We start from the raw sequence: 19007 nt of genomic DNA, 5'->3' as shown, positions 1-19007 counted from the left end.
TCGTACCACTGTGCCAGCCTGGGCAACGTAGTGAGACCCTGTCTCAAAAAAATTGCTATAACTGAGTATTAAATTTAGCCAACACAAAAATATCGGGGGAACTAGCCCCCGATAATTCAACATAGGTTCTTTTCTATTTTCCCTACATGTTGGCCGGTCTGAGAAATAAAGGGAAAGACTACAAAAGAGAGAAATTTTAAAGCTGGGTGTCCGGGGGAGACATCACATGTCAGCAGGTTCCGTGATGCCCCCTGAGCTGTAAAACCAGCAAGTTTTTATTAGCAATTTTCAAAGGGGAGGGAGTGTACAAACAGGGTGTGGGTCACAGAGATCACATGGTTCAAGGGCAACAAAAGATCACAAGGCAGACGGTCTGGACGAGATCACAAGGTCAGGGCAAAACTAGAATTACTAATGAAGTTCCACGTCCCACTGTGCACACATTGTCATAAACATCTTAACAGGGTTCAAGAGCAGAGAACCGGTCTGACTAGAATTCGCCAGCCTGGAATTTCCTAATCCTAGCAAGCCTGGGGGTGCTGCAGGAGGCCAGGGCATGTTTCATCCCTTATCTGCAACTGCACAAGGCAGACACCCCCCGGAGCGGCCATTTTAGAGGCCCCCCACCGCCGGGGAATGCATTCTTTTCCCAGGGCTGTTAATTATTAATATTCCTTACCAGGGAAAGAAGTCAGTGTTATTTCTCTTACCCGTTTTTGGTAATAAGAGAAATATGGCTGTCCTGCCTGGCCCACAGGCAGCCAGACTTTAAGGTTATCTCCCTTGTTCCCTGAAAATTGCTGTTATCCTGTTCTTAAGGTGGCCAGATTTCATATTGTTCAAACACAAATGCTTCACGAACAACTTGTGCAGTTAACGCAATCATCACAGGGTCCTGAGGCGACATACATCCTCAGCTTACAAAGATGACAGGATTAAGGGATTAAAGACAGACATAGGAAATTATAAGAGTATTGATTGGGGAAGTGATCAATGTCCATGAAATCTTCACAATTTATGTTCAGAGACTGCAGTAAAGACAGGTGTAAGAAATTATAAAAGTATTAATTTGGAGACCTAACAAATGCCCATGAAATCTTCACAATTTATGTTCTCCTGCCATGGCTTCAGCCAGTCCCTCTGTTTGGGATTCCTGTCTTCCTGCAACATGAAAAGATGCCACAATAAATGTATAATGCTTATTGGAAGATTTTTAAAAATATCTTGAAGGAAAAAAGCATGTTTCTGGCCATATCCTTTAGACAAATATTGCCCTATAAATTTTGCTTTGACAAATATTTGAGTGCCTATTTGTACCAAGTCTATTGTGGGCAAAGCTGGATATATTGGTGTAAAAAATAGGTAAAACTCCTGTCCTTTTTGCATTTTGTAGGCAAACAACTAATAAAACATATATGATGTCAGATGATGCTATGAAGAAAAATTACAAGAGAAGTGACATAGGGTGAGGTGTGCTGGTCTCCAAGATGGCCTGGCCAGGCCACATAGGAGGGTGACATTTGAATTTCCATTGCGAGGGATGTGAGGGAGTGAACCATCTCGAGAAAGAACATTTAGGGTGGAGCAAAGAGCCACTGCAAAGGCCTGAAGCTAGTACAGTAATACAAGATCTTTTCATTTGATAATCTTCCACACTACCTATATGGTAATATCCTTCTAGAGAGTTCAAAATAAAGTTGAGCCTGTGCTATTTAATAGGAGTATCCTTCCTTAGATACCTGAGCAGATACTTTATTTGGGACTGGTACCAAAGGAAGTGGCTAGAAAAGTAAGACAGAAGGGAGGAAAGTCAGAAAAGGGTATGTTCATGAGCTCGTTCCTGGGTGCACAACTAGGTCTCTGTTCACCGGGACCCCATTCACACAGAGCATGTCTCGCTAGACAAAGGTGGCTGGTACTTATTTTTTAGTATCATTTTTTGCAGAGACGGCGGGGGGGTGCGGTCTCATCATGTTGGCCAGGCTGGTCTCGAACGTTTGGCCTCAAGTGTTCCTCCGGCACTTTGGGAGGCTAAGGCAGGAGCAACCAGCCCCAGGGAATTAATTCACTGCATTTTCTTTTCCATTGGTTGATGATTTTCCTGGGCATTTTACCCTCCTCCACCTCAAGGTTTGTCATGATTGAGTGTCCCCCAACTTCAGGGAGAGCCCAGAGGAAGCAGGGCAGAGAGATACCTGGCAGAAAACTGCAGGCGAGGGCTCACCACGCAATGCATCATGGGCAGCTGCTGCAGCAGAGAATAGTTACTGGTACTTTCTGCTCAGTGCAGATAGTCTGTTTCTAACAAGCAACGACATGAAACAGACAGTGTGACTATAGAGTTGACAGTATGTTATAAAAATTGGGGAGCCCAACTTATCTCTCTTGAGCAATAAGCCAATATGCAGACTTATCAAAGAGACTCTTTAAGGTGCCCACAGGCAACACCCTTTAATTTTAATTTTGTGCAAAAAATTCTGGAATTTGCTTTAAAAAGTTAAGAAAACCTTGTTGAAATCAAGGAGATTGATAGAAGAAACAGTTTTACTTTAAAACTTTTCAGAAAATTTCAATAGACTCCAGTTAGCTTTGAATAGTGTTAGATTTTCTCCAACCTCTTACAAGACCCTTAAAAATATACTTCAAATACCTGAATGTGTGATGCACTGAGTAAAGTGAGTTACTGGCTAACATCGGAAGATCCCAGGGCTCAGTCCTCACTCCTCTTCTTCTCTGTCTACAGTCACATGCTTGCTGCTGTCCCCATCTATGATGGCTGTAAATTCCATTTGCCTGCTGCTGTCCATGAATGGAAGTCTACCTGGGACCCTCTCCTGACCTGGAGACCCACACATCCAACTGCCTGCTTGGCAGCTCCCGTGGATGTTTCGTGATCAGCATTCCCAACAGTGAAATCCTGAATGCTCTTCCCCAAATCCACTCCACACACGGCCTTCCCTATCCCTTGTGGTGGCAACTGAGTCCACTGTGGGTCCATGGGCCCCCCTTTCTTTGACTCCCCAGCTCCAGTCCCCTAGCAAGACCAGCTGGATCTGCTCTTTGCATTGCCAGGATCTGCCCACGTCTCAGGGCCCTCACTGCCTGGCCCACACATGATGCTCAAAGACACGCTCACACACGTCCAAATATTTAAAATTTATAAATCAAACCCACAAACTTTAATTTGATAAGTAAAAAATGTTTAAATAAACAATTTTAAAAGTACATTTAAAAAGTTCTCTCCTCCTTCCTTGGTAGAGATGACTGCCTAATGATGTAGAAGGCCAAGTTCTACAGAGCTTGGGATTCCTGAATTTCCCCAATAGGAGGTGTATGGGAGGGGAGGCTGAGGGGGGCAGCCTGCCCATGGCCCACGCCCTGGCTCCCCTTCCCAGCTCTGTATGCACCCCTGGGCATCCCATCCACATGTTCATGTCCACGCACACGTTCCTCACCAGTCTCAGGGATACACACACTCACTTCAATCTTCCCCAAATTATAGTTGTTCATATAGCAGATTTGTTTCTCTCATCTTATTTTACATTTTCAATTCTCTATATTTTATTTCTGTTTCTTTTTTCTTCCTTTTTTTAAACTTCCTCTGAATAGTTCAAAATTTCTCTGCTACCCCTGAAAGTTACACATTCTGATTTTGTTCTTTTTTTTTTTTTTTTTTAAACAGAGTCTCACTCTGTCGCCCAGGCTGGAGTGCAGTGGCCCGATTTCAGCTCACTGCAACCTCCGCCTCCTACGTTCAAGTGATTCTCCTGCCTCAGCCTCCTGAGTAGCTGGGGTTACAGGCACGTGCCACCATGCCCAGCTAATTTTTGTATTTTTAGCAGAGACAGGGTTTCACCATGTTGTTCAGGCTGGTCTCGAACTCCTGACCTCGTGATCCGCCTGCCTCAGCCCCGCAAAGTGCTGGGATTACAGGCATGAGCCACCACACCCGGACTTCTGATTTTGTTCTTATATTTGTTCTTATATTGACAGCTGACTTTTCTGGCTTACACTTGTGCTTTTATTTCCCTAACATTGTTTCAAGATTATTGCTATTTACGTCTTTTCTCAACATAACTGAAGAACCGTAGCATGCTCTCATCTGGCGGGCAAGAGTCCAGGGGTTTGAGTTTGGGGTGACTGATGTGTGGACCTCATTGCTGGTGTGTGTGTGCGTGCCTGCACCAAGAGCCCATGCCAGCTTCTAAGCCCAGGCAGCACTGGGCAGGGCATGGGAGGTGATGCTGCCCAGCTCTGGATGGACCAAGCCCCAGACTCTGACAGCAGCTCTCTGCCAAGGCTCCTGTGGAAAACTGCACGGGGTACAGAGAACACTCAAGGCCACATCCCCAGGACGGTCAGCCCTTCTGTCCCCAAAACCTAAATTGGGATTGAATCATCTCCTGTGTCCGCCTTACTTTATTGGTTTATTTCAGGTGCAAAGCATTGTTCTGTACTTATGACCTGCCGCATTCTCTCTGGAATCACTGGAGACAGGTTGGGAGGAAGAGGTGGCTCTCTGTTTTACTTTAATTCTCCCCTACACAAACACTTTATACGTTGAAGATGTGCGGCCTGAAATGCATTGGGAATAAAACTATTAAATAAGCCACACTGCTTATAAGTAATAACTCCAAACTACTACTCTTGGTGGGGAGAATTAATGTTACTACCCAGAAAGTATTGCGACAAACTTTTTTTTGAGACATCTACTTCAAAATCAGTTTATTCAAAAGAGATTAACATGTTCACTCCCACCCCTGCTCTACATACTCATGCCATCAGTGTGACAGGGAAAGCCCAGGGAAGAAGTTCTCTGTGATCACAGATAGTCCATCGCGGTGAGAGACCCATCTCGCAGTGAGGAAAACAGTGCGTTTTATAGGAGCACAAGTCCCCTGGTAATGTTCACGAAGGTTGCTCTTCAGTGGATCTTTCAGCAAGTGCATACACAAGGATGATGGACTTTCTACAGTTACACCATGTTCAGTCTTCTGACTAGGTCAAGAGAAAAAAGAAAAAACAGACATCCCAGGTTATACGTCTGTCTGCACTGGCAGGATGCTCCCAGCGAGGGGACCTCCAGTTAGGGAAGCTCCCAGTGGGCATTGCCAGGTAAGCAGCTCCTCTTAAAGAATGCAGTCTCTACTGGGTTGTTTAGCTTGTGTGTGCCACACGTTGATACTCTGCCCAAACAACAGCTGTTTTAACTGAAGTGGAATATTCCACGCAACACTGATACAAAAACAAAATAACTCTTCGTTGTATATTTTCCTATGTGGAAAATATAGGTTTTGTCAATTCTATACATGCAGACAAAAATACAGAAAACATAAAGCCTATTGCATAAATTGGGAAGCCTGTTTATGTTGTGATATATTGTTACATTCAAATTATATAGGGAGTTCGCTGGAAACGTTCATTGCTGAGACCACTTTGTTTCTGAAGAGACCATGTGTGTCCAGAGTTGGTTCCTGCTGGTGGGTTCATGGTCTCACTGACTTCAAAGAATGAAGCCGCGGACCTTCATGGTGAGTGTTACAGCTCTTAAAGATGGCACGGACCCAAGAACTGAGGGGTAGCAAGGTTTATTGTGAAGAACGAAAGGACAAAGCTTCCACAGTGTGGAAGCGTACCTGAGCGGGTTGCTGCTGCTGGCTGGGATGGCCAGCTTTTATTCCTTTATTATTCCCACCCATGTTCCGTTTCTGTCCTATCAGAGTGCCCTTTTTTCAATCCTCCCCACGTTCCGTTTCTGTCCTATCAGAGTGGCCTTTTTTCAATCCTCCCCACAACTGGCTACTTTTAGAATCCTGCTGATTCGTGCATTTGACAGAGCGCCAATTGGCGTGTTTTACAGAGCACTGATTAGTGTTTTACAGAGTGCTGATTGGTGCGTTTTACAATCCTCTTGTAAGACAGGAAAGTTCCCCAAGTCCCCACTGGATCCAGGAAGTCCAGCTGGCCTCACCTCTCACATGGGCCTTGGCAAACCCTCAGTTGGGCGTAAGAGAGGCGATGGGCGTCTCAGGTTGGGCTCCACACCCAGGGTTATCCTGGAGGCAGCTCCTGCGGGCTCAGAGCACCAATTTTTAAATGCACAGGAATTCTATGAGGAAGCTGCTAAACTGTTTATAGCTTGAAATCAGCTATGGCAGGAATCTTTACACAACAAAAGTCAGCAAATGCCGCAAATCAGGGTTGTTGTTGTTTAAATTCAGAAAGCCTGTTTACACCACTATGCCACCTTCCAGGCAGAGGAGTGTAAAAGGTGGAGAATTATTACAGGGTGATTACACTGCTCAGAGGGGTAAGAGACGCTATCCAGAATGCAACAACATACTGTACCGGGAACATTTTTACAAGCTGCCTGGTAACATGTTTCGGTCTCTGAATTTGGTTGGATTATTAAAGATTCACATCCTGCATGTTTTTATAATTATTATTTCAAATTACAGTAATAATTTCGGCCTAAGAATTAGCTAGCCAACATTTGGTCTCCTATATGTCAGAAAACCTTTCCATGACTGGTTACCATGCTTTCAAAGAACATCTAGTGGAGAGGCAGCAAAAAAAAGCAGGCCAGGAAATTGCTCACATGTATTAGAAGAGAAACTTGTCAGCAACCTTGTTGGAAGTCCTAGTCATCTTCCAACTAGTTCTGACTCAGCAAGCCGCTCAGGATTGCACCCACTAAATGCAGTGGAAGGCCCGGGTAGGTAGTGAGGGAAGGTGCCAGCCTAGCGGGTAGCTCCTCAGCTGAGATTTGAATCAGGGAAAAACAGAAATATGCTCCCCTGACTCAGTCATACTGTGCTAAGGTAACAACCCAAGCGGCTAAGAAGCAAAGTGTGATTTTTCACGGAGAGAAAATATTGACACAAGAGCACGTGTAGGAATTTTCCATTTATCTCACAAATTATCCTGATCTAATTGACTCAGGCATCAAAAAGCCAGTGCTCTGAAGAAAGTTGCAGTCGATAACATAAGGGAGTGAATGAGATAGATTTGCAGACGTCAGAATGTCAAGAAGGATGCCAGGCCTGAAGACCCAGAAGAAGATGTAGAATAACTATCTAAACAAGAGGGATGCATCTGAGACTTAGCGAGGGGCAGAGGGTCCTTGAGTTACGATCCAAGGGCAAATCAAGAAGGGTTAGCGTCGTCATTCAAGTAACTTTATTCCAGGCAGAAATTTCTACATACCAAGAAATGTCTGGAAGAATGGTCCAAACTTACTCGGGGTTGCAGGGGTGTGGGCGGGCGGGGAAAGTAGTTGTTTTGTTTAGGTGCAAAGGAAAGACAGAGTAATAAACTGAAGCAAAACGTACAAGTGCAGGTGTGAACGAAAGGACTGGAGAAGACCCAGCCTGGAGCATGGCCCCGTGCCAGCCAGGAGCTGCTTGGGTCGGCATTGCACTGCGTCTGATGAGGAATCTGACTTTGACTACAAGTGCTGCCTCTTACCATAACCTTCCCTAATGCTGGCCTCTGATGGTTCTGATCTTTGCTGCCAGAGCTGCGCTGAGTTTTCTCTCTCTGCTTTTTAGATTTCCTTGAATATTTTAAAGAAAAAGTTAAAAAAAAATAAGATGCTATATCCTGTTCTGAAACATTTTCAGGAAGTCCACTACAAATTGCATTTGTAAAGAAATAATAAGTGGATTCAAAGGACTAGGCATGGTTTTATATTCAGCCCACAGCCTAGCAGAGCCAATAAAACCAAAGTCAAGTCCCATTTTCAGGTGGAGACCTCTCGAGTCATGACTTCCCTTTTAATGATCTTAGGTTTATTTATATACAAGAGGTAGATGGAAAAACGGGGTTTTGTGGATATTACTATTTTTGTTCCATGAGGAAACAGTTTTATATATTCCTTGACTACCAAACAACTGGGCTAAAAGCTTGAAAGTAGCAATCCTTGTCATAAAGACAGAAGGATACTACGCTGAAATGGAGGAGAGTTAGTATTTCATTAATTCAACAATTATGGAGCAACTGTTTTGAAACAGTCACACTGTCAGATATTAGAATACGTAAATCAATTAGACATATTTACCACTCTCGAGGGACTGAGGGACTGCTGATGAAGACATGTGGAAAGGTTGTTACAATCCAGGTCAGTGAGATTTCCTGTGAGTAACGCAGGTAATGATCACATGAAATGTGGAGTTATCGAATGCACATGAAGTTCTCATGTCACAAGGCTAGCTTACTGATGTGCAGTGTCAGCTAGTCATCAGATGTGGAGAAAATCAACTGTGTACTAAGTCTAATTCATTCGGATGAAACATAATAGGAACTCTTTTTTTGTTTGTTTTTGTTTTTTGAGACAGAGTCTCACTCTGTCGCCCAGGCTGGAGTGCAGTGGCGCGATCTCGGCCCACTACAACCTCCGCCTCCTGGATTCAAGCGATTCTCCTGCCTCAGCCTCCTGAGTAGCTGGGATTACAGGCACACACCACCACACCTGGCTAATTTTTGTATTTTTAGTAGAGACGGGCTTTCACCATGTTGGTCAGGCTGGTCTTGATCTGCTGACCTTGTGATCCGCCTACCTCAGCCTCCCAAAGTGCTGGGATTACAGGCGTGAGATACTGCACCCAGCAAAAGGAACTCTTAAAAGTTCATTAACAAAAAGCATCATGGAAATGCAGAGGGGAACCTCATGTGGTCTACAGAATTCGGAAGGGTGTCCTGAGGAAAATGATATTTTTGTTGTCAAAATAGGAGTTGGCCAGAGAGGGAGGATAAAAAATTGTAAGGTGTTCAGAAACGGCACAGTGAGTGTGGGGACTATGGGCAGTTCTGTGTTGCTGGATCATCACGTGCAAGGCACAGCTGGCAATGGCAGACTGGAGAGGGAGGACCCTGTGTGTGCTGGTAGCATACTTGGATTTCTTTCTTTTTTTTTTTTTTGAGACGGAGTTTCACTCTTGTTGCCCAGGCTGGAGTGCAATGGTGTGCGATCTTGGCTCACTGCAACCTCTGCCTCCAAGGTTCAAGTGATTCTCCTGCCTCAGCCTCCTGAGTAGCTGGGATTACAGGTGCATGCCACCACGCCCAGCTAATTTTGTATTTTTAGTAGAGATGGGGTTTCTCCATGTTGGCCAGGCTGTTCTTGAACTCCTGGCCTCAAGTGATTCTCCTCAGCCTCCCAAAGTGCTGGGATTACAGGCGTGAGCCACTGCGCCTGGCCTTGGATTTCTTATGTGGGCAATGGCAAGGCACTAAAAGGGGCTAAGCCAGACAAATTTCCATTTAAAGGTGAGTGCCCAAACCACAGTGTGGGAGACAGATTTAAAAGGGACAAGACTTGAGACTAGAGATGATTTTGGAGGCTTCTGAGTTGTCTAGGTGCGAGTGAGGGTTTGGACTGAAGCAGTAGGAGTAGACGACGAAAAGCAGAGCAGGCTGGAGAAATAATAATGAAGGGAAATTGGAAAGACCTCCAGGGGTAGAGAAGGTGATGGAAAAGACAGAACTTCTAGGTTTTGATAACTGGTGATAGTCCCCACCAGCCACAGCAAAGTACAGAAAAGGCAAGGGCTAGCTAAAGAGGTAGGTGATGATGTCATTGGAGACACCAGAAGAACAGTGATGATGCCCCCGAGGCAATTAGGTCCTTGTCTCTGCAGCCTGGGGAAGGGCAGAAATGGAGAGCAGGATTGGAGAGTCAGAGGAAATAGGCAGAGAATCCAAAAAGTGCTCATGACGTTAATTAAGGGGAGTGTGTGGAGGAGATAAGCAGGGAGCCAAGAATTTAAGGTCTGAGCCAAGAAAAAGAAAGGAAGCTATGGAAAAGCTAGAGATACCTCTAAAGTTCAGGGTCAGGCATTTGGGGGTGATCAGGGCTGCTGTCCTCAACTTCCTCGAAGTAGGATGCAGAGCAGCCTGCTAGCACAGATGAGGGGTGGCTGAAGGAGATACAGAAAAGTCTTAAATAGATACAATTCTTAATTTAAAAACAAATTTAAAAAGAAAAAAAAAGGCCAGGCGCGGTGGCTCATGCCTGTAATCCCAGCACTTTGGGAGGCCAAGACGGGCGGATCACGAGGTCAGGAGATCGAGACCATCCTGGCTAACATGGTGAAACCCCGTCTCTACTGAAAATACAAAAAATTAGCCGGGCATGGTGGTGGGCGTCTGTAGTGCCAGCTACTCAGGAGGATGAGGCAGGAGAATGGCATGAACCTGGGAGGCGGAGGTTGCAGTGAGCTGAGATCGGGCCACTGCACTCCAGCCTGGGCGACAGAGCGAGACTCTGTCTGAAAAAAAAAAAAAGAAAAAAAGGAAAAAAGGAAAAAAAGAGAAAATTCTCACCAAAGACAATTAAGAGACTGAAGTGAAATCATGAGGCCAGCTGAACGCTGAGAACGTGCATTTTCAGTGGCGCAATTCTGCCACGCTGTGTAGTGATATTTTTCACAAGCTGGTCATGAGCTACCAGGGTTGGAAGAGAGAAGGCTGACCTGAGCATGCACACCGCTGGATTCCACTGGGCTGTGTGAGGAGACGCAGGATGGTGGGGAGTGAGGGGAGCAGCTGGGTTCGGTGTGGGTGCAGAAGAACTCTAGGCGAGGCCAGACCAGACAGAGCGTGCTGCGGCTTACAATCACGGTACTTTTTAATTGGCTGTGTTTGTCAGAGGCATTTCCCTCCTTCCTCCTCATCTCACTTTCGCCTCTCCGACTTCTGTAAATTGTCCTTAGCTGTTTCATGGCTAAGAACTTTTTAATACTTATTTCGTTAATTTCATCCCATGATAATTTTCCTTTTATCTGGGGTTATCTCCCAAACACTAAGTTGCCTGATACATGAACAACAATTCCATTCTATGTTGCTCACCAAATATGTTTCTGAAGTCGTTAATGTGTTCCACCCTACAGCCAAATTAAGAATGTTAAAAAGTCTTCTAGCCACTTATCCCCTGTTACCTTAGTTCAAGCCATTTCATGTTTTATGAGCTCGGTTACACAACACGTAACCATCTAATTGGCTTAACTCCTCCTCTGAAAGAAACTTGAAACAAGTTTCTTTGAGGTTGGGACCTCCTCTTGCGTCTTAGTTCTTAGACAGAAATGTGAGTGAAGTTCAGAAGAGTGGTCACTAGGGAGGGGAGTAAGCCAAGTTCAGAGTGCAAAGGCTAACTAGGGAAACAGCCTAGAGTCTTGAGATTTCCAATTCCTGGGCATAAATGAATGACTTTGCAGACCTTCATCCCAAGACGACGACTTCTGCCCTTGCATCTGCCTTTGCATGTGAGAAAAGGCCTGGGCTGGGGTGAAGTTCTGTCCCTGAAATATTTCCTCAATGCCCCACACTAATTCAGAAACTCACTGAAGGCGCCCACCACCATGCCCGGCTAATTTTTTATATTTTCAGTAGAGACGGGGTTTCACCATAGTTTAAAACGTGCATATTTGCCAATACGTGGAAACTCTCCAGTCATGACCAGGTCGATGTGAACGAGTCTGAGATGAGAGCTCTCTCTTCCTAACTGCATTGGCCACCACGTCACAGACAGGCGGGGCTTGTGGTGGGCATTTGTTGTTCTTCTGTTAGTACAGTCCCATGGTTCACTGTTTTTCTAAAAGTGAGTTTGCACCTGTGAGAGAAGAAAGCTGAATTATCAGAAGCTAAAATATCCGTGAGCTCTGTTAGTGTCCAGCGCCCTGGTGCAGCCTGGGTTGTGCGGTGTTCTCACACTCTATCCCACCTTCAGTATGCATGGGACAGGGAACACCACACAGCTGCCTTTGTCCTGTTGGTGGCCCACGGGCACTGGGTCAAAATTAGCAATACTAGCACTTTGCCTCTTTGTGCCCACGATACTTCGATCCTCCTGATACTTCCTTCCCTTGTCGCTCTGCTAACCTTGGGCAGGTTTTGGCCTAGGTCCCTTCTTGTGTCTTGACTGGCATTTCAGTGGTTAGTCCCCACACTGGTACATGATGCCTGCCCAGAGCTGGCCATGCCTCCTTTTGATTGGCTCTCCCCTGAAGCCTGTGCTGCCCTGGCCAGCCTTGGTCAAGACTTACAGGCCTTGATGAGGCAAACTATCCAGATCTTCTCTGGGTTAATAGCTCATACATTCATTTCACAGACATTAATTGGTGGGATACCAGCTTGATGCCAAGCTCTGCGTTAGGCCTGGGGATAGCAAGATACATAGACAATGGTCTCTGTCTTAGAAGGCCTTTGAGGTACCCAGATTGCAGTGATAATGACCCATATTTGCACTTGTGAGAGTAGTCTTATTATTCTGGGGCTAGCAGCTGATATATTTTTTGATGTCCCAGCACATAATATCTTATGATTTTAGGCATCCTGCAAATACAAACTTAGAAGCTGCCAACAGGATCTCTTCAACATCCACAAAACCCAGTGCACTGATGGAGGCAAGGAAGTTAGCACAAAGAAAATTGGAAATACATGTTCCTATGTGATTGTGAGCTCTACCTCCTTGGCGGTGAGGACACCACGTAGCAATGGCAAGACTTGGGCATCTGCCTCTGTTGAAGATGGAGGTAGAACTGCAGCTTTTTAAAAAATAATCAGCTGTGAAAAACTGGGAAAAATAGAGCTTTTGAAATGCCACTCTGCCTTGCATAATTCTGGAATAAACAAAACAAAAAGTTTCCAGAACAGTGTTTTGGCATGTGTCCTTAATAACCTTGTTTATGAAAAGTACTTGAGATATAGCCTAGCACCTGGAGTAAATGAAAGAGTAAATAAATGTCTACTGGAGCTATTTTATGTGATACCACTGGCCAAGTCTATATCCTAGTATCACAACGCTGCTTCTACGAGAAAATTTAATTCTACTTCTATCAATTCAAATACAGCCCCTTTCTTGATGCATGTGTGTAAGACAATATCCTCTGGCCCAACATGTCCTTTTTGAGACAGACCTCAGCAGGGACATGCGTCCTTGGCCCTGCCTTCCCTAGACAATGGGGTCACCTCAACCGGATATCATTACCAATGAAAAAACCTTAAAATAAGTGCTCACCCAGGTCTAATACAGGGCAGAGTGGTCATTTGGCATCCCTTGAAACAGGGATTCTTTGTCTTGGTCCAGTGCTTTTCTAGAGGAGAAGGCTGGGTGCTGCCTGAGAGAGAAGGGAGAAAGGTGGTCCCTGTCAGCGGTTCTTATCTTTCTCTAAGACAGGAGCCTCTGGGAATCAGCCCTGCCTCCCTACAGACAGAATAGTGACCAGGTGTCACTCAAGCATGTTCACACTGATGGTTTAGCAAAGTATTTTTTTCAACAACATCAGAACGTCCTGAAAGACTTGTGATGACTGCGCTACACAAACATCTTGCCAGCTTTCCGTGATTATGGACTATTGCCCACAAAATGGTTTGGTGGCCCAGGGGGATGGGACCACAAATTGCTTAATCCAATACTGATGAGAAAATGATGTTCTGCTCAGAGACGAGGCTGAAAACAGACACTCTGCTTTCTCTATGCCCTGGTAAGTCTCAGGTTACACCAGTAAATAACCCCTCTTCTTTATTAAAGAACCACGCAGAAGTGCTCAGGAAATTACTGTTTAATCACGTAATATCCAGATTGCTCAAACAGTAATCTAGAGAGAGAATTTTTATGGCGCATTTAATATTTTGTTATTTCAAGAACATGCTGCCTTGTGTATAGCAGAATGTCTGCAAACATTTGTGGACTCATTGATTATAGAATTAAGCTATTTACATTTTTAAAAGAAACATCAAGAATTAGGCTTACCACATCAATGTTTTTCTGACTGTGAAAAATTTAAAGTTCTAGAAATTATCCTGCATCATTTTTAAAGGGCATGCATAAGGAAATACACTCTACAGTCAAAATATTAAAAATATCAATGCAAGGTGGAGACGGCATGACAAACATTGCAAAAGAATAAAGAAACGCAGGCCAGGGTCGCCCACCCACTCACCAGCTGGGGGCACTGCTGTTGGGGAACATGATTTACCCATATTGACAAAATTCCTATTATTGTTGTTACTCTAGTTTTTATCCACAAAATACACACCAGAGTCAATTGGTAAGTGGAAAATAATATTTTTTCTGGAAATCCTAATCAGTATTTCTCAGTGTTTACAAAGAATCGAGGAAGAACAAGTGGCTTCAAATACAACAGAAAATGTTTCATTCAATAAAAGCATTTGGAGGAAAATATTGCAGCATGGCCTTCCTGGCTTCAAGTGTTCTCAGGAAGAAAATGCACATCCATCTGTGATGGCTTGACAAAACATGTCTGCTGAGGAGGAAAAGAGGCCAATCTCATCAATCTCTTAAGGTTCCTCTAGTATTAAAGTGATCTTAATCCATTTTTAATTGGATTTTTATGAAAGTAGCTATCACATGGTTCCAAAGTTGTGACCAAGCACTCACATCATAAACATCTTAATTTGCAAAGCACCAACCCTGGTTCTTGGGAAGCCAGGCAGCCTGCAAATACAAACTTAGAAGCTGCCAACAGGATCTCTTCAACATCTGCGAAACCCAGAAATCATTTATAGCATGTATTGTCTTCGTGTATGCACATTTGCTGGAGAGAGGATCAGTTTCAAAGAGGCCCCTGACGCTAAATCTGCTGCCCTTGGGAATTCTGTGACCAGCATTGTGCTCTATTTGATGGCCCCCAAACAATGTAACCTCTTAAACCTCTGTGTCTTTTTTTTTTTTTTTTTGAGATGGATTTTTGCTCTTGTTGCCCAGGCTGGAGCGCGATCTCAGCTCACTGCAACCTCTGTCTTCTAGGTTCAAGCGATTCTCCTGCCTCGGCCTCCCAAGCAGCTGGGATTATAGGCATGTGCCACCACACCCAGCTAATTTTGTATTTTTAGTAGAGATGGGGTTTCATCATGTTGGTCAGGCTGGTCTCAAACTCCCGAACACAGGTGATCCACCCTCCTTGGCCTCCCAAAGTGCTGGAATCACAGGCATGAGCCACCACGCCCAGCCAACCTCTGTATCTTTCATTACGTTGAGAGGACCTCCTCTTCTTACTTCTGGGACTCATTAAATCCAAGAGTCCCTCTGAGTGGCTTCCCATGGCATCTACCCCAACCCCTCCACACGAATGGAAAGCTCTCTCCTCTGCCCATTCGGCTACTGTGGTGGTGCTTACCCACACTGGGGAGGATGCGTGTGTGCTGGGCTCCCGCTCACCTCTGGGCCCAGCCTTTTGCATGGTTTCTGGAACTAAGGCCAAATAATATGCATCAAATTGAATGGATTTGATGACTCTCCTATCCCCCCATTTCTTCCACACATAAAGCTGACCAGTTTCTTTTTCTGTTTGTTTTTTGCACATGCTTATTTTTTATCTTATTTTTTGTTTAACGTTTAAATTCAGGGGTTCATGTGTAGGTTTGTTATATAGGTAAACTTGTGTCATGGGGATTTGTTGTACAGATTATTTCATCACCCGGATATTAAGCCTAGTACCCATTAGTTGTTTCTCCTGATCCTCTCCCTCCTCTCATTCTCCATCCTCCAATAGATAGGCCCCAGTGTGTGCTGTTCACCTCTATGTGCCCATGAGTTCTCATTATTTAGGTCCCACTTACAAGTGAGAACATTTGGTATTTGGTTTTCTGTTCCTGCATTAATTTGCTAGGGATAATGGCCTCCAGCTCCATCTTTCTTCCTGCAAAGAATATAGCTGCATAGTATTCCATGGTATGTATGTACCACATTTTCTTTATCCAGTCTACCATTGATGGGCATTTAGGTTGATTCCATGTCTTTCTATTGTGAATAGTGCTGCATTGAACATACACATGTATGTGTCTTTATGATAGAACGATTTATATTCCTTTGAGTATATACCCAGTAATGGTATTACCGAGTTGAATGGTAGTTCTGTTTTTTGGTCTTTGAGGAATTGCCACACCGTCTTCCAAAATGGTTGAACTAACTTACACTCTCACCAATGTGTATAAGCATTCCTTTTTCTCCACAACCTTGCCAGCTTCCGTTATTTTTTGACTTTTTAGTAACAGCCATTCTTACTGGTGTTAGATGGTATCTCATTATGGTTTTGATTTGCATTTCTCAAATGATCAGTGATGTTGAGCTTTTTTCTTTATTGACAGCATGTATGTCTTCTTTTGAAAAGTGTCTGCTCATGTCCTTTGCCTGCTTTTTGATGGGGGTGTTTGTTTTTTTCTTGTACATTTGTTTAAGTTCCCTATAGATGATGCTGGATATTAGACCATTGTTGGGTGCATAGTTTGCAAAAATTTTCTTCCATTCTGTAGGTTGTCTGTTTACTTTGTTGATAGTTCCCTTTGCAGTGCAAAAGCTCTTTAGTTTAACTACGAAAGAGGTCCCATTTGCCAACTTTTGATTTTGTTTCAATTGCTTGTGGCATCATCATGAAATATTTGTCTGTTCCTATGTCCAGGATAGTATTGCCTAGGTTATCTTTCAGAGTTTTTACACTTTTGGGTTTTACCTTTAAGTCTTTAATCCATCCTAAATTGATTTTTGTACATGGTATAAGAAAGGGGTCTAGTTTCAATCTTCTGCATATGGCTAGCCAGTTATCCCAGCACCATTTATTGAATACAGAATCCTTTCTCCATGGCTTTTGTCAGGTTTGTTGAAGATCAAATGGTTGTAGGTGTGCAGCCTTATTTCTGGGTTCTCTATTCTTTTCCATTGGTCTATGTGTCTGTTTTTGTACTAGTACCATGCTGTTTTGGTTACTGTAGCCCTGTAGTGTAGTTTGAAGTCAGGCAGCATGATGCCTGCAGCTCTGCTTTTATTTTGCTTAAGATTACCTTGGCTACTGGGAAGTGAGGAGCCCCTTTGCCCAGCTGCTGCCCGTCTGGGAAGACAGGAGGGCCTCTGCCCAGCTGCTGCTCCATCTAGGAAGTGAGGAGCTCCTCTGCCTGCCCCCGGCATCATCTAGGAAGTGAGGAGCGCCTCTGCCTGGTGGCCACCATCTGGGAAGTTGGAGCACCTCTGCCTGGCCACTGCACTGTCTGCGAAGTGAGGAGCGCCTCTGCCCAGCGCCGCACTGTCTGGGAAGTGAGGAGTTCCTCTGCCTGGCCTCCACACTGTCTGGGAAGTCAGGAGTTCCTCTGCCCTGCCGAGGCCCTGTCTGGGAAGTGAGGAGCGCGTATGCCTGGCCGCCCCCCTCATCTGGGAAGTGAGGAGCCCCTCTGCCCTGCCACCCAACTGACTGGAAAGACAGGAGTGCCTCTGTCTGGCTGCCACCCTGTCTGGGAAGAGAGGAGTGCCTCTGCCCGGCTGCCCACCTTCTGGGAAGTGAGGAGAGCCTCTGCCCGGCTGCCCACCTTCTGGGAAGTGAGGAGCACCTCTGCCCTGCCACCCAACTGACTGGGAAGAGAGGAGCACCTCTGCGCAGCTGCCCACCTTCTGGGAAGCAACCCTCCAAGTGTGAAGTGACAGCCTTGTGTGTGATCTTTCTGCCCTCCCCAAGTTTGCATTTTTGACATTAAAGTTTACTTTTTAATTAAAAAAAAAAGTCCTTTGCTATTAGGGCTTTTTGGTTCCATACGAATTTTAAAAATAAGTTTTGCTAGTTCTGTGAAGAATGTCGTTGGTAATTTAATAGAAATAGCATTGAATCTGTAAATTGCTTTGGGCAGTATGGCCATTTTAATGATACTGAGTCTTCCTATCCAAGAGCATGGAATGTTTTTATATTTGTTTATGTCATCTCTGATTTCTTTGAGCAGTGTTTGTAAACTTCATTGTAGAGATCTTTCACCTCCCTAGTTAGCTGTATTCCTGGGTATTTTATTCTTTTTGTGGCAATTGTGAATGAAATTGCATTCCTGACTTGGCTCTCAGTTTGACTGTTGTTGGGCTTACCAGTTTCTGATCAGGACAATTTCTGGAATTGATTCTGTCTCTTCAAGTCCTTTGCACAGTAACTTTTCCTTAGGCCCCTTAATCTGTCACTGAAGAAAATTTTAAGAAAATACAGAATGGTGCAGGATTAAAATGGCCATCGATCCCACCTCACCACAAAGGTTTGGCTTTGTGTTTGCAGCCTGCTTTTCTCTTCCTCAATTGTTTTGGCACAACTGGCTGAACAAATAGTGTTTTGGAGTGTGAAATGATGAAATAGTGTTTTAACATGAAACTCGATGGCAACAATGTAATGCATTCACGGTAAGGGGCACAGTCATAAGATGTGACTCTGCCAATGTTTGATATTTTACTAGTGTGTACAAACTAATTAAACTGATTGCACTATAAGCATGACTTGATATTTCCATGTACTTTCCTCTGACAGAAAAGGTGTCAAATGTAAAATCTGATCTTAAATAAAGGCCTGTAATGACATTTACTTTCCTGACCTGTGTAGCCAAACTGAAATTTATATAGTTCTTCCTTGAAGCCAAAAGAAATATAGGTTTGAGTCAAAACTGCTTTTAGGACTCTGGCCTGAGGAGCCCAGGCTGAATTCATGAAGGTGAGGCATGTCCCAGGGGTGCTGCTCTTGCCTGTGGAAAATGATCTCCTTGTCCAGAGCCCAGCTTGAGCCACAGGGAGATTGCACTGGGCGTTGGACAACAAAGGACAGGGCTCTGACGTCTTCTGGTGAGAACAGCCATTTCTAGGACTGTAGGATTTTAACACCTGGATGTCTGTTTCTATAGAAATACTGAGAAACAACAGGCAGAGGGTGGGTGGTAGGCACTGGACCAAGATGATTTTAAGAATTTCAGTCAAGGAAAATACCACATAACTCGGGTCTCAGAAAATGAAAGGAGATTCAGGCACGAAATTAAGGACCCAACCAGCTTAGTTCCTGAAAAGAGCCAGCATTCTTCCTGGAGCTGCTGTACGCGCTGGGCCCTGGCCGGGTGTCTGTGTGGCACTAAGTCCCCAGAAGAGGGTCTCCCTCCGTGGCGCAAGAACTGCTTGAAACAGGGGGTACACCAGATGCCTCAGCTCCAAAAGGAAAAAGACCTACAGGGTCCTCATGTCACTCAGTGAAAAGCACTGTGGGGCC

The 19007-nt window shown here is 44.6% G+C and overlaps 1 long non-coding RNA gene across 3 annotated transcripts in view; it reads right to left on the bottom strand.

Moving 5' to 3' along the window:
- Positions 1–4694: 4694 nt before the first annotated feature.
- Positions 4695–19007, bottom strand: part of LOC109027827 (uncharacterized) — a 45599-nt gene continuing 31286 nt past the window's right edge. The window contains exon 3 of one of the 3 annotated variants that reach the window (XR_002006911.3): positions 4695–4998. This is a non-coding gene — a long non-coding RNA (uncharacterized lncRNA). Of the gene's footprint in view, positions 4999–10614; positions 11609–19007 lie in introns of those variants that run through there. The other 2 variants (XR_008667254.1, XR_010134676.1) reach the window with 2 other exon arrangements.

The sequence above is a fragment of the Gorilla gorilla genome, chromosome 6 (genome assembly GCF_029281585.2).
Source record: "Gorilla gorilla gorilla isolate KB3781 chromosome 6, NHGRI_mGorGor1-v2.1_pri, whole genome shotgun sequence".
In the NCBI taxonomy this organism is placed as follows: domain Eukaryota; kingdom Metazoa; phylum Chordata; class Mammalia; order Primates; family Hominidae; genus Gorilla; species Gorilla gorilla.
This window is presented reverse-complemented; position numbering and strand designations above follow the sequence as displayed.